Source organism: Cyprinus carpio, chromosome B25 (assembly GCF_018340385.1).
Source record: "Cyprinus carpio isolate SPL01 chromosome B25, ASM1834038v1, whole genome shotgun sequence".
NCBI classification, from domain to species: Eukaryota; Metazoa; Chordata; class Actinopteri; order Cypriniformes; family Cyprinidae; genus Cyprinus; species Cyprinus carpio.
Window position 1 is genome coordinate 9,711,418 of NC_056621.1, and position 15,741 is coordinate 9,727,158.

The 15,741-nt window shown below is 36.5% G+C and overlaps 1 pseudogene; it reads left to right on the forward strand.

Annotated features, from left to right (window-relative positions):
• The first annotated feature begins 693 nt into the window (after positions 1-693).
• Positions 694-2,560, forward strand: LOC122142392 (annotated as a pseudogene).
• Positions 2,561-15,741: the final 13,181 nt, after the last annotated feature.

Consider the following 15,741-nt stretch of genomic DNA (forward strand, 5'->3'; position numbering starts at 1 on the left):
TCAAAGTCCAAGCCAGGCAGAACGCCACAGTCAGATCCACTTCCAGAGCGTCCTGCTCTTTCCTTCTCAAGGGTTTTGAACCCTTTGCAAAAGACTTTATCATTTCAGAGTCTGGACTCAAGAGGATTTGCGGCAAGAGCCTCTTGGTTTCTCAAGAAAAGCAACTGTTTTACCGGGTTCGTCAAGCCTCTGGGACTAGGAGGTTTCCCATTGTTGGCAGAAAGGTGCCAAGGGAGTTGGCGGTTGAACTTTCAGTTTGACGGCAACCTGTGACTCCCAGTAGTGTGGGCTGTTCAGTTTTTGTGCAGTGAGGACCAGCGTTCTTGTGGAGGTTAAGAAGGGATTTGTTTAGCAATGGTCAACTGATCCAGCCCTCTGGTTTTGTCTAAATGGAGGCTGTTCCTGTTGTTGGTGAGGACTTCTGTCTCTGGGGTGCTCATCTTTGAATATGAACCTACAGGACTGCAAATAGTGTGCTGATGGTAAGAATTTGTACTGGGTAAATTTGGTACACCAAAAAAATGTGATTATACTTGAGTTTTTAACACTTTAACAGGACCTTTCAATTCCTTATAGTGCGAACTGTTAAAAACTTGCTCCACTGAAGCTTTCTTTGGGGAATCAAAATATATCTGAACTTTTAAGATATAGTGAGAACAACTTCCAGGTAACAACTTCAGTCTGGTTACAGATATGACTGAGAATGCGCTTGTCTACACCTTTGCTCTTACCTACACTCCTGTGGCATTTTGCTGGCACTCCGAGTTACCCGTGCTGATGGGCTGCAGTTGTGTGGGGTGTTCAATGCCACTATCAAAGGTGAAGTGATCAGATTGACTTGACAGATTCATCAGCACTTTCTTGTGGTGTTGCAACTGGAAGGTCGTTTATATCTCTGGTATCCTCCTTTACCTGCAGAATACTGTAATGGGAGCAGTATATGCCTTGAGGCCAGCTTGGATTACTTATGCCTCAAAACAAAGTTTGGCGAGGACATCTTGTTGTTCACCCTGAAGCTCATGATGGGTTTTGTGGCAGTTTCTTTTACATCTTAAGCATTGTGAATGAGGCGTGTGCCTAAACGTTCTTTCTGTTCCTCTTGCAGAGTGAAGGTCCTATCAGAGGCCTTCAAACGTGTACTTCCGGGGTGAACATTTATAATATTGAGGCATCTGTGAATGGGTACGAACACGTCCCGTTGCGGAGGTGTTTTGTGGACGGCTGTGGGCCACCCAAGTACCTGATGTGAATGCTCTTCCGAGATACTCCTTCAGTTGAGAAATCATGGGTAAAAGTCTGCCATTCTATAGTTTGACTTTCATTCTTAGGAACGGTGCTCTGACCAACTTTGTGCCGACTGAAATTGGGCATGATTCCAAATGTGAAGTGAATTAGAGGTTCAGAGTCACTGTCCTTGCCTCCCAATGTTCACACTACCCTTCCTTAATGGCCCCCCCCCCCCCCCCCCCCCCCCCCCCCCCCCCCCCCGCACCCTATGAGGTTTTTAAATAAGTTTGGTCTCTATTTATTCTGCTATGTTTGTTGGTGTGATGATTTTCACCTTATCTGTACATGTTTCCTGGTACTTATCTTTTGTTAATTGTAATGTTGTTCCAGGATCAACAATCAGAATTGAGGGATAACTTCAGGAAGTGTTTTAAGCTTATGATCTGGGTTGGGTGCTTCTACACCCTTGTTAATCCGCTATATTTCACACGTGAATTAGGGTAAGGTCTAGTGACTTACAATCTGAACTCTACTGGGGTGTGGTTTTTTTTTTTTTTTTTTTCTTCCTCCTCCAGGTGCCTTGTGGATGCCAAGGCTACAGCTTCAAGCTCCCGCTTCATGCCTCGAACCCAGGAAGACAAGATCCGGTTCCAGCTGGAGGACCTTCAGGTTTCAGGGAGGGAGACAGTCCTTCTGTATGTGCTATGTGAATGACTTTGACTTCCTCTTCCCATCTTGCTTTTGGTTTTTGTGACCTCTCACCTGTGGTGTCTCTTGCAAGATCTACATAACATGTACGTGTGAAGGCCTACCCTTGCTTCTGCACCCAGTGAGCGCTCTCACAAATCCTGTTCCTTTGCCAACGGGTATGTTTCATGGGCTGCTTAAGGAACACGGTGAAGGTGCTGTGGTCATGATTTTTTTTTCTTGTTTGCAGGTGGCTTGCTGCTGATGGGAACCACCAGGCCTTGTGGGTTGCGGTGACTCACATGGTGGTCCTCTGATGGTGGAAATGCTGCTCCTATTGGGGGTAGGTAGCTACTTTTAAGGTTGCTTTTGACACTTCATGTGCTCTAACTCAACTTGGCGTGTCTGCGTTTTTCTTCCAGGTGTTCAATGGGAAGGCAATGCCTCACTCGGTCCTTGTAATGGTTTCAACGAAGAACAGAAGACTTTAAGCTGGTTTTCAATAAATGGGGAAACCCGTTTCATCGCTTCTGGTTGTGGTATTTTAACTAATTTGAATGTGCTGTACGCTGTGGGGAAACTGGTAGGTCATGCTATACTGGTTTGTTCTGTTCTAGAAGGAAAAGCTCCCTATTTCGTCCAGTAGGGAAGTTAACTTAACCTTTAAAGAGACCTGTGAACTTGGTTTTAAACAATACAGTGGGAGTCTGTTCCCTGGTATGCTATAAATTGTTCTGCCAATTGGAGTGCTGTGCCCTACGTTTCTACTTGAACACCCACTTCCCTGAAGCACTGCAGAGATTTTGTATCAATCTTAGGATGTTGTGAACTTACTGCTTTCTATATTTGGTTAAATTCAAATGAGGTTTTTCCCCCTCCTTGCATCACCAAATAAAATTTCAGTTTCTAAAAATTAGTTTTCCCAATGTTGTCCTTGAGTATCTGTCGGGACCAGGGTGGGGACCTGCTGGTAAATACATGGTTTGTAGTTGGGTATGTTAGAACACTCTCTGTTTTTGACTTATCAATTCCACATTTCCCAGTTTTGGTTTTTTTTTTTTTTTTTTTTTTTTTTTTTTTCCTCCCATTGGTTTTTTAAGGTTTTACAATGCACTAAATTCAGGGCAAGTGGCATGCAATCTTAAGTTCAGTTAAAAAAAAAAAAATCAAAATATGTCTCAGAAAAAAAGAGTAATTAGTTACTTACAAATAATGTTAATGATTACATTTGAATATTTAACTCACAATTTAATTGAGGTTTTTTTATTTTTCCTAAATTGCACTGGACTTACAGCTGAGAAATACGGGGCCCTATAATTTTCCACGTCGCGTGGAAAAAACACAGATTGGTTCGTAGAATCCAGTCATAAAAACTGGAATTCCTGTAGCCTAACGCGGCACGGAATATGCCACATCTTGTGGAACGAATAAATCAAAAGTAGGTCAGTATCACTTGCAATCAAAACGTGATATGGGGACTATTGCCTGTGAATATTAACATGACTACATGTTCAGTATTAGGATTTATCTATGAAGAGATTGTAGTGATTGTTACTAATTTTGACATGGTAGGTGATTTAGAAAGTATTAGTTTTTGTTAAATCTTGAGTAATTAAAGTCATGAGAGGAGTATAGATATCAGGGGCAAAATAAAGGAGACTGGAATGCGAAACAAGAAAAATGTAAGTGAAGGTGACAGTTCAGGAGGAGAACCTTTTAATTATTGTACATGTCCCCAACCTAAAGATTGAAACATTTTTTTATGTCCGTGGTCCTATACAAAAAATATGGCTGAACATTGTTTCAGAATTTTGTTTCTGCTCTTTCGGTTTGAGATTTCCCGATCTGAATACTTTTTTCCCAGTCCACCCCCCTCCGTGGAAATTCAATGGCGCAGACATGCATTTTCAATTACTACACATAGGGGGACTCCTGAAGGCCTGCCTGTGTTTTTCAGCCTCAATATATGCGTACTATGACACATAAAAACATAATCTCTAGAACTGCTCTGAGTCACTTTCATGAGCATTTGACTTACTTTGAGAGAGCACTACTATCGTCGATATCATATAAAAAGATACAGCAATAAATGAACTGCCCCAGTGCTCCAGGGTGTGTGTGTCACAGTGTGTGTGTGTTTTCAGCTGCTGTGTGTGTGCACTGGGGAGTTGTTTAACATGCAGAGCACAAATTCTGAGTATGGGTCCCCATACTCACAATCACTTTCAATGGTTTTTTTTTTTTCGTCACTTTTTTCAATGTTTTCAAAAAGACACCAATGGTTTCAGGAGGGTCAGTACACAGAATAGGACATGGTGCTTATTAGATAACCATATTTGAGTTGGATTGTATGGCTTTTAATTTATTATTATTATTTTTAATTGACATTTTTTCCCCCAACACCATTGTTTATGCATTGTTTCCTGAAGATGTGGCAAAGAATTTGGTTTCAAAACAGTATCCCAGTAAACCAATTTCTTATTTATGATTTTTAAATATGCATTGATCTTCCAGATCGATCTCAACGTAAAAGGGCAGTACTAAAGTCTGATGTTTTGTGGTGGATGTGTTGCAAATTTGATCCGGTCTTAATTTCAAGTGATGAAGGATTGTGAAAGTCTAGCAGTGGTTGATCTCTACTGTAAGGTTCACCCTGCATGGTGTAAATGTTTGAAAAATGCTTTCACAGTAAGAAAAATAAACATTAATTAGAAATTTAGAAAAGTAAGCAAAAAGTAATCAAAAGTAATCAGTTACATTACTAAAGTAAATTGAAAAAGTTTACACTACTATTGACGTTTTAAATAGTGTAACTTGTAATCTGATACCTATTTACATTTCCCAAAGTAACCTTCCAAACAGAGGTGGCTGTATGTCATGTCACTTTCACATTTTTTTTTTTTCACTTTCATTTGCATATTCAAAAGCCATTAACTTGGGATATTTGTCAGCTTTAGAAGAGGAATCTTTTGTCTTGGCAGGGTTTTTTTGTAATGTTCTTTGGGGTGGGGGGGTTTTGAATTACAAAACTCCCCAGGAAAAGGTGGTTGGGTACTAATTGCATTTCTTTCGTTTAGTATTGGACTTTAAATTCTTACTCCCAGTTAAAGTTAGGTAACATTCTGTAGACTAGCATCTCCAAATGTATTTTAAGCGCCAATTATGCTTTATTTTTAGAACCAGGGTGGAGACTATGTATCAACATGCTGAGTTGAAATAAGAATGACAAATGAAAGCGCACTCCTAGTTTTCAACCTGTAAGCATCAACTTTGGTAAAACCTTTCCAACTTTCAGAAGTTTCTCCACCTTCATTTGGGTTATTTGTAGGTCCTTATGCAGTTTATATAATGGAGGTAATGCATATACTTTAAAGTTCAGCTTAATGTTTAGAGTGCCAAACTTGCAGAACCTGTACTGATGTAACTGGTTGTTGTCCAGTGAGCAGCAGATCCAAGTTAGTAGTTCCTGAAAATCATTGATTGAATAACAATGAACCTTAATATATTTTAATCGAAGATGGACGTTTTTAAATTCTGTTGGTGTTATTTCATGCAGCAATCTCAGGCATTTTGTTTACATGTTTCAGTGTGTCAATATCTGAGTGTTGTTTAGACACCATTTTAATGCTTCACAACATAACTACTTAAATTTCCATTAAACAGACAAGCCGGCTCATTAATAAAAGGACAGACACAACGTCTTTTAGGGTTGTTTTTTAATTTCGATTTTTTTGTATGCAAAATTGAGTTGAAACAAGTTTTTGGTGTAAGTCATGAGGGACATAAATGGAATGGAATGCCCAGCGCCTCAGGCTTTGATTCTCATTTTTTTTCCTTTTTTTCACATCCTTTTTTTTCCCATGTTCACCTCCTTGACTTGGTCCGTGTCCATGTCCATGTCCCTGGACCTTGTCCTTTCCTTTCCCTTTGCCTTGGCCCTTTCCATGCTTCTACAAGTAGAAGTAAAATCAGAACTTGCGGGTCTATCATTGGATAATGTTTGATGCAATACAGTAAGTGCATATTTTTTATTGTTTTCACCGATTAGAAGACATAGTTTTTTACCTTTCCACCTTCATCTCCTGAGTTCGGTGAGACAGACAATATGACAATATGAGTTATCATACAAACGGAAGAACCTACTAAACTGTAACTATTTGTGTAAAAATTGTAATTGATGTGTTAGAAATGTTACAGAGTGTTATACCTCGGACCCAGAACCAGAATCTCCGCACTCCTGCTAATACACAATATGATCAGTGTGATCATTTATTAAAACCAGCCTTTAATGTATTTGTATAATTGATATGCATATGTATCGTTAAGCAGAATTATAAATATCTAACCTGTTTTTTGTGCTGCAGGTAGATAATTTGGAAAACAAATATTAAGCATAAATAAATTGTTCTGATAAGCATTTAATCAATATAACTGTGAAAGCTTAGATAACAAAAAATAATAAAATGTCTGTTTCTGATGCCACAAACAGAAAGACGTCAGTATATCAGAAATATCAACTTACGTGGATCACTCATGTCGAGATTTTTTCCAGATATTCAACACGTCCCGTAACACTAAACAATGAAACAGACCTGTAAGCAAGATTCCTCTTTTGCATGCATGTTCATGTAGAGTTATTTTTTTTTTTTTTTTTTTTTTTTTTTTTAGTATGTGACTGTCATAAGATAAAATCCTTGCGAAAGAAATTTTCTAAATGGACAAAGAGTGAATTTCAGTAACTGAATCCAATCTGTTTTGCTATTTGTCATCAAATGCTCACATGAACCATGCATTTGACAAGTATACTGTCGCAGCTTAATAAATGAGGAATATCTTCACCTACCGCTTGTCTCGTCTTTGCTCTCCTGTGTGGAAATGCTGTTTTCTTGCTTGATTTAGTACTTTTAGATCCGCCTTCCAGGTGGAACCCTTATCCTGCTCATAAGCACACAAGGGTGGTAAAACCAGGTCTTTGGGCTCACATTAAAACATTTAGACTAAGAAAACCGTTAGTTAGCTAAAGAAGATTTTTAGACTCCACTGTATTTGCTGATATATGTGTGTGTCTACTGTGTAAATTGATTCCAGTATTTGTCTGATTCATGTATTTGATTGGCTGGTGCACTGCATACTGAATAAAAATTGTGCAAGTTTTCCTCTAAACTTAAAAAGACCACCACTCCAGAGACGAATTATCCAGTGCATGTTTCAAAACTGAAGTTTCAACAAAATGTTCTGGACTATGCCTGTAAATTGATGTAGTTGTTTTTTTTTTTCATGTCGCGTAGGGACATGTTATCATCCCAATTGATGCCATACGGATGGAGGAACGCCCCAAAACATTTGGCAGGTTACACCAGAAACAGACAGTTGAAGGAACTCATAATGTGGCCTGTGTTTTCCACTTCACTTCTCAACCACAGAAAGTTCTACAACAGTCTGTTAGATCTTGTGAGATATGTCAACACAGTTCAGCCAAACAGCTTAGTGTTTTTAATGAAGAAATTTGAGAAGAATGCATGCAAAACATTGTTTTTGAGAAGATGAGGCAAAAACATAACTTATATATAAACTTACGTTTATTTTTTGGGTCACTGAGTGCTTAAATTGCATCATAAATTTGCCAAATTTTGAGTTGATTTGAGGTATCTGAAATACTAAGACAACAATGTCTGTTATAGTGCAAAAGAGAAATCCACATAAGAACATATAGTGGATTAAATGGAGACTGTTGTGTCTCAAACTGGAAAAACCACAAAAATAGGCCTTTTGTTTTCTATTTGAAAAGAAGATTAACAAAATTACAGCACGTTTGAGTACTTTGTAAACTTGACACTATTTGAAGCTTTGGTATGAACATTGGACATGGTTTTTTGTCTAATATTCTTCTAAAACCTAAAGCATTGGGTGTTTGCTCTGTAATCTGGATTAACTGTTTTAGGGTGAATGAAGAGCCACATAAAGGCTTGTAAACCCATCATCTCTAAATGGTTTAATAAAGGATGTTAAAAAGGCAGGTAATTAGCCATGGGAGAAAATAGTGCTTCAGTTGTAATGAAAATAATGTCCCAATTACATGACAGGCTCCATTTTCTTTATACAACATTGTAATTTCTTCTTTTTTTGCATGTGATTTTGGGATAAATTATCAGCATGTGTCCTGACAGGTTTCAATAGATTCATCTTGTCACAGTTACCCCTGCGGTTCTATTCATACACACATAATTGTGACTGTAATTTAGTTACAACATGATGGACGGTTGGCTGTCAGCTTTTTGTTTAAAGAGCAGCAGAACTCCATGCCCAAGAAGGTGAATGTTCTGTGATTGCTTAACCGACCCAGATAATGAACATACAGATTTATCTGTTTATCATCACAGAATATTGACATGCAGAATCGAAGCAAACTGATATGTGGTTGGCCCCCCCCCAAGGGTGTTCATGGTGGTTGCTGAGGTGGTTGATTATAAGCCCACGCCTGCAAAAAGATGTTATTAGTCAGCTAGTTTTTATTGTTTTTCCAGTACAAATATATAAACATGCTTAATTCAAGATGCATGTAACTTGACAAGCAAAATTGCTGAAGATCATTAGATCTTGTATTGTCCCTTGTAATGGTCTATTTCAGATTTTTGAAGTTGTATCCATGCCTCACCCAAAATGGCTTAATGTCGAGTTTCCATTGCACTTGTGGCGAAGGATTCAGTGCAGAAACTACAGTACAAACACAAAGTGTTAAAAAACTAACCCAACATGGTGGCTGTGTGCGGGGCGGATTGTTAGGTAGAAGAGGTTAGATTAAAGGGTTTGAGCTGCTAGTAAGCAACAGTTACCCTGATAAAAGTACTGTGCAGCTTTGAAGTGCCACTCTAGCCAAGTACAAGTTCAAATCATCAGATGGGTTCGTTGTTTGTCTCCGCCCCTTTTATTGAGGATCCATCAAGAGGTGACTTTGTGCGAACCATGATGCAGCACACGGTAGACCAGATGCATACTAATGCAAATACTACTGTCATTGTGACCAGGAATGTAGTGTTTTACGAGTTTTTCAGGCGAGAAGGTAGTTTGTTTAAAAACCTCAACTATGCAGTTTAGTTGATAAAGATATTTTAAAATTGCTTCTGGGTCTGCGATTTTGGAGATGTGAGCATGGGCTCTGATGTCTCTGTAGTGGTTAAACATGAGATATACCTTTGTTTTGGGTACATCTAACAGGCGATCTTTGGTCTCATGAAATATTTTTTTGTTCCAGGTCAAATCGTTTTATATATTTATATAATTTTACAGTACTTACAGTGTACTGAATTGTATGCTTTTGTCCTTTATATTTCCTAATCATATAAGCCTCTTATATACTTTATTTTTCTACGTTTAAGGGTGTATTATAAGTTAGGCAAATTGGGACACATCATAAGATTTTCTTTTAAATCGATAAGTTTTGTGTTGCATTGTTATTTTTGCAGATTTTGTTAAATTTCTGTTTTAGTTTGCTTACTTTTCGTTTTTTTTAGAATTTCAGCTTAAACTAAATGAGTTTTCAAAAAGTGGCAGTAAGTTTTTATGTTTTTATTTATTTTATATTATTTTAATTGCATTTTTATTTTATTTTAATTTCAGTTAAGTTTATTTTTATTTCAAGTAATAAAAAAATTTATTTGAATGTTTTTTAGCCAGAGCTATTGTTTTTTTTTTTTTTTATAACTATTTTTACATTGTACTTCCTTAAATCACAAGACGTAAGCAAGCATATTTCTAGTTATGACTAGTGAAAGATGGGTTGGGTTACCAAGCATTAGATAACAACCAAAATGTAGAGTCACTCCTTAAACTCCTCACACGCCTCTGATTGGTTTTTTGCTCAAGGGGGCTTGTCAAGTCAGCACTACACCTGCTACTACTTTAGAAACTTTAGGTTTTTATTTTGATAAAGATTCTTGGCGTTTCCAAAAGACTCGCAGTGCGGCATACTTGCTCTCTGCAGTTTTTAGACATTCGATGTACACCTATAATACTTGTTTACAATGTTTGTATTTCTGACAATTCACAGCATAAAAGGATAAAAACAATACTCTTCTCTCTCTCGTCTCTCTCTCTCTATATATATATATATATATATATATATATATCTATATATAATATATTTATATATAGGCAGTATAATCCGCACATTGCTTGTTTTGTGTACTAACTAATTTAATAGGTATGGATTCTAAGTGTACAGATAGTACGTATGAAGCTATCGAATAAACTACTTCATGTCCTATAATTCATCACTGAATTACGAATTGTTGTGACATACATGTGTGCTTTGCATTTTACCTTTATGAGAAAGCACAAATATATAAAAGTGTTTGATATGCACAAAGAGCAGGTATCTCAGTGCACTGTAATATAAAGCCACAGTGCCATCGGAACATCTCTTTTGTAAAAGCCTGCATACACATGCTTGGTGTTTATAGAGATGACCAGTCATGCAGCAAAAACACTATAGTTCCCCCTCGAGCTACGGGTGTGGTTTACACTGAATGTTTCAGGGTAGTGGCCGTTAACAAACACAGCACAATTTGCTGCATATTAATGCAAACCCACATAAGTCACACACTGACGGACGCTGAACTAAGCTAACCGTCTGTCACAGAAAACACGTTTAACAGTTTCTTCTCCACAGGCAGTATCAGTCGGTTATATATGGAGATTTGCACTTTGGCCTGATTATTTACACTCTTTATGTCTGATGCTCCGTTGTTTTAATATTCTGTATACAGTATATTGGTGGGGGTGGGGGGGGGGGTGGTATCCCCCCCCAAACCCTCTGATTTGCAAGATGTCTGTCTCGCTTCATCTGGAAAGCATCTGCTGTGTACAAACATCTGATAGAACGTCTTTAAGATGCAGAGGTGTTAATGTAATTAATTACTAGTACTTTGAGTATCTTTTTGGCTACTTTTAAGTTTTACTGAGTTTACTCAACACTCTCTACTTCACTACATTTTTGAATAAGCATCTCTTTACTCCGATACATTTGTAATGAGTGTTGCATTACACATTCCATTTTGCAGTGGCACCTAGCTTTCTCTGAAGCAAAAGAAGAGGATATCGCAACTACCAGGAACACGTGAAGGTACTGTATAGCTTGTGCGTTTTGCCCCTATACTCATCCAAATTGTCAGCAAGGATGTGAGCTCCTTAGCAAGTAGCTGTGAATCACAGGTGTTTGATACACCAGATGAGGACATGACTGCAGCTGACAATGAACGCTCTTTAAATCTTTTCTGTTTTTGTTACGATGTTGACTGTTGTGCCTCGTCTTGGACTCTTATGTCACTTCCTGTCCCCGCGGTTTATTTGTAGTCAGTTTGTAGTCCATTGATTCCCCTTGATTAGTCTCCCCAGGTGTGTCTTATCTTGTTACGCTTTTTAGCCTCCGTGTGTGTATACTGTATATATACACTACTGTTCAAAAATTTGGGATCAGAACGATTTGTAATGTTTTTTACAGGAGTTTCTTCTGCTCATCAAAGCTGCATTTATTTGATACAGGAATATCAGGAAAAAAATGTGACTATTGTGAAATAAGTTATTGCGATGTAAAAATAATGTTTTTCTATTTTAAGTATACATTAAAATCTAATTTATTTCTGTGATGCGCAGCTGAATTTTCAGCATCATTACGTTCCAGTGGTCACCATGATGCTTCAGAATAATTCCTAATATGCAATGATTTATTATCAGAGCTGCAAAACTGTTTTTGCTGCTTTAATTTTAAACATTTTTAGAGACTTTTTTGCACGGATTCTTTGATGAATAAAAAGTTAAAAAAGAAGAGCAATTTATTTTAACATAGAAATCGTGTTCTTACAATGCGTTACACGTACTGGTTTGAAAATTTTGGGGTCAGTAACAATATTTTCTTTCGTTTTTGAAAGAAATTAAAACTGTTTATTTCGGCAAGGATGGGGTTAAATTGAATAAGAAGTGATAGCACAGATTGTATATTGTTGGAAAAGATTTCTATTTTGACTAAATGCTGTTCTTGGTTTATTTGTTTTATTCTCAAAGAATCCTGAAAAAAGTAAATCGCAGTTTACAAAAAAAATATTTGGCAGAACAACTGTTGATACATTGATAATTCGAATAAAAAATCAGCAATAATTAGAAAATGATTGTCCGAGGACCGGAGGTGACACTTTTACTAGAGTAATGGCTGATGGAAATGCAGCATTGCGTCACGAAATCATTCTAGCTTAAAGGTATATAACTAAAAAACATTTTGTTATACCAAGTAATAACAGGAAATTGCAAGATACTGTTGTTGTATTGTTTTCTGTATGGGATATTACAATCAATAAATGCAAGCCATAATATGACAGCAATAAGAGACGTCTATTAAAAAACATTCCCAACTTAAGAACTGATCCCACTTTTGAACAGTGTTATATAAATTATACTATATGATATATCTAATAATACTATAGGTATATATATATATATATTAATATATATGTGTTGCTTTTGGTCTTGTAGGGAGTGGTTGAAGTGAAATTGGTTTTTTATTTACCTGTCATGGCTGAAAAATATGTTCTTTGTTTTGTCCAGTGTAACCTATTGTAGAGTAAGTGTTTGTTACATATGTTCCATGTAAATACCAATAGCACCATGATATCCTGTGCCACGATCTGCCTTGTTCCACACTTCGCCTCAACATTTACAGTTTGGTTTTCATGATGTGCCAACCGTGAAGCTATAATCATCACACTGTATCGAAAAGGTTCATTACTTCTAAGTCAGAGTATATTTAAAAGGGTATATAATGCGGGTATCGATTTAATTGTTAATATGTATTTCCCATTACGCACAGTGGTGTTCCCCTCTGGTTGCTACAAATTATTTTTTGTGTGTTAAGCAATGATATTTTGTAGTAAATAAGGTTTTGTTGTCAAAGTCATTTATTTGAGCTCAATATACGGGTGGGCACTAAAATGAGTAAAATAAATAAAACAAAATGCATGAAATAATGTAAATGCTAGGGGATCTGTATATTAAGTTATTATAACGGGTCTGAGCCTCATCCTTAGACTGATATTGCATGCCAGTGGGCCAAACTCATATTGATGAGAGCTCATATATGAAATCACAACCGAATAAAAAAAAAAAAACATGCACAGGGATTAAATGATAACTATAAGTGTAAAAGGGGGGAGAGGGCGGCACTGAGGTTTGTTCATGTTAGTTAATGGACATTATAGACTAATGAACACTATGTAAAGTGTTTGGAAACCAAAATGGTTTTCAAACATAAATCAACAAATGGGACAGTAGTTGACAATACTTTGTAAAAACGGTGCGTTATAGTTTACAAAAAGGCTATAATTCTTAAAAGTTGTTTAAACCAATTATTATTATTTGAATTGGGTTAGGAAAAGTTAGGTAAAAGATATAATAGCGTTTAAAACCGCACCAATCAGCTAGTAATTATTTACAAACCAACAATTGTATTTATGAGGTTACGGAAAGCTTTTGATATACAGCTTTTAAAAAGCTAATTTATTACGATGATTTACCCCAAAATGTTGTCTAAAAAAAGGTTTTTTACTCGAATGCAAAAATAGCCTTATAAACAAATTATTAATTTTTAATCTTCCTTTTTGGCGTCAATACTCCTAATTAAAACAATATTATGCTGAATGTTGTTTTTGTGGGGTGCTGGCACCTCTGCTTGTCTTGGAGAAATAAAGATTACAATAAAACCGTAGCTAGTGGCCAGCAAAATCCCTTGTGTTAATAAATGATTTATTGAATCGTTCGAATCAACAACGAGAGTTCGTTCAAATCGACTGATTACAATTAGAATCGAGAGCAAGTGAAAGTTGACCGGTCACGTAATGACTCGAACTAGCTCACATGGAAATTCGTTTAGGAGAGTAAAGATAAACTGACGGTAGATCGTAGAATTATTTATGTGACCTGACACTATTCGAGCAAAATGATAAAACATTGCCTTGTGGCAATGAATATAAACACATAAAAAACAGCATGACAACGGTTAATGGGATTGTTTTTTCAGTGTCACCTGTGTATTGCGCGGCAGCTCGGAGTCACGTGGTCTTAGCGCTATATATTTTTTATTTTTTTAGTTTTTTTTTTGCTAGCCCAGTAATGATTGATTCAAATATCACAAGAACAGTAAAACAAAGGTTGTAGGCGATTACAGTGACTCAAAATCAAATAACATTAGCTGGTCACAGATCAGAGAGAACAGAGCGGATGACAGAGAGAAAGACAGAAAATTTACGTACATTTCGACAATGAGTATCAGAGCATTACCTGTTTTCAGTGCTTTTTTTGTTTTTCTGTTCCCTGTTTCCAAACAAGATAATATTACATATAATTTAAAGTCATTATATAGCCCTTATGTGCAAAACCCCAATTTGTGTTTTACATTGAGCCCACATTTTTCTTATGCTCTATGGAATTTCCAAAAAACAACACAATCAAGTACAACGCGTCCTGGCTTCAGTAAGTATGTTGTTCTTTTACCAATTCAAATTTTTGTTTTCTGTATAACCACCCAACACTCCTAACATCAAATATACAAAATTGCTATCATACATTCCATTTTTTCTGTTAATATAGAATTCTCAAATCTTTCCAAAAATAATCCCTTGAGTAAATACAATAATAAATAAAACAAACAAAGATTGTAAAATAGTTTTCTTTTTTCTTGACTCACAAAATTCACCGGTATATGATTAATATTAAGCTTAAATCTTTTCAAAACATGCTTAGCAGGATAAATTCTATGGTACTCGCGCTTTGTGGCCGACCAATTTCCCGCACAGTGACGGTCACGCCAGTCGCTGCTCGGGCGCTCAGTTAAGTCTAGTCGTGTTAGTACGTGTTTTTTACCTGGCGAGACAGGTAGTAAGACAGCTCGCGCCACATCCCCCGAGTACATAGTCTATCTGAGTTTCATTTGACTCGCCTTTGATCGTCCTTCCTGCTCTTCAAACATGTCTGAAGCGACTACAAACGTGTTTGCACGAAGCTGCCCGACAAACGAGCAAGCGCCCCAAAGCAGAATCCACTGAATTAACGCCTATAACAAAACAAACCACGTCACAGAATTAAACTATTTTTAAAATACGAGTGACATTTTTGGAGCAGGTTTTTAATGTTTTTAAAATCGTTAGCATGCTAAGTAAAACACACTCCAAAACTCCCGCTGAGGAGATTAATGTGGTAAACTAGCCCTTTTCTGTGTTTGTTTGGTTTTATGCGAGGTCTAGCGTTAGTTGATGGATTTCTCTAGTTATTAATATGATAAACAAATTTGATATTTGCAGGTTTAGAATGTTAAACAGTCAGGAAGAAAAGACACTGATACTGAAGTATTGCTGCTTTAAACGTCGGTATTTTTGAATATTCATATTTATACTGATACAACACAGACTGGCACTGATATTTTAAATAACAGGTATATTTACAGAATACAAGCTTTTCATGTATGAATATACTGTGTCTGTCTGCTCTAGATCTAGTTCTTTATGATTTTTGCTTGTAAACAAGTTTGATATGCAACAAAAGCAAGTTTTGCCAGTCTATATGTAGCCTAGATTATTATTATTTTTTTTTATTTTATTTTTTTTTAAGTAAGATTTTTCGGTTCATCTTGGCTGGAGAAAAAAAAAAACGTACATTAATATTGTAAAATATTATTACTTTTTTAAAATACTGGTTTTTTTCTATTTTAATATACTTTAAAATGTAATTTTATTTCTGTGCCATGCGCGCAGCTGTATTTTCGCATCATTACTCCAGTCTTCCGTG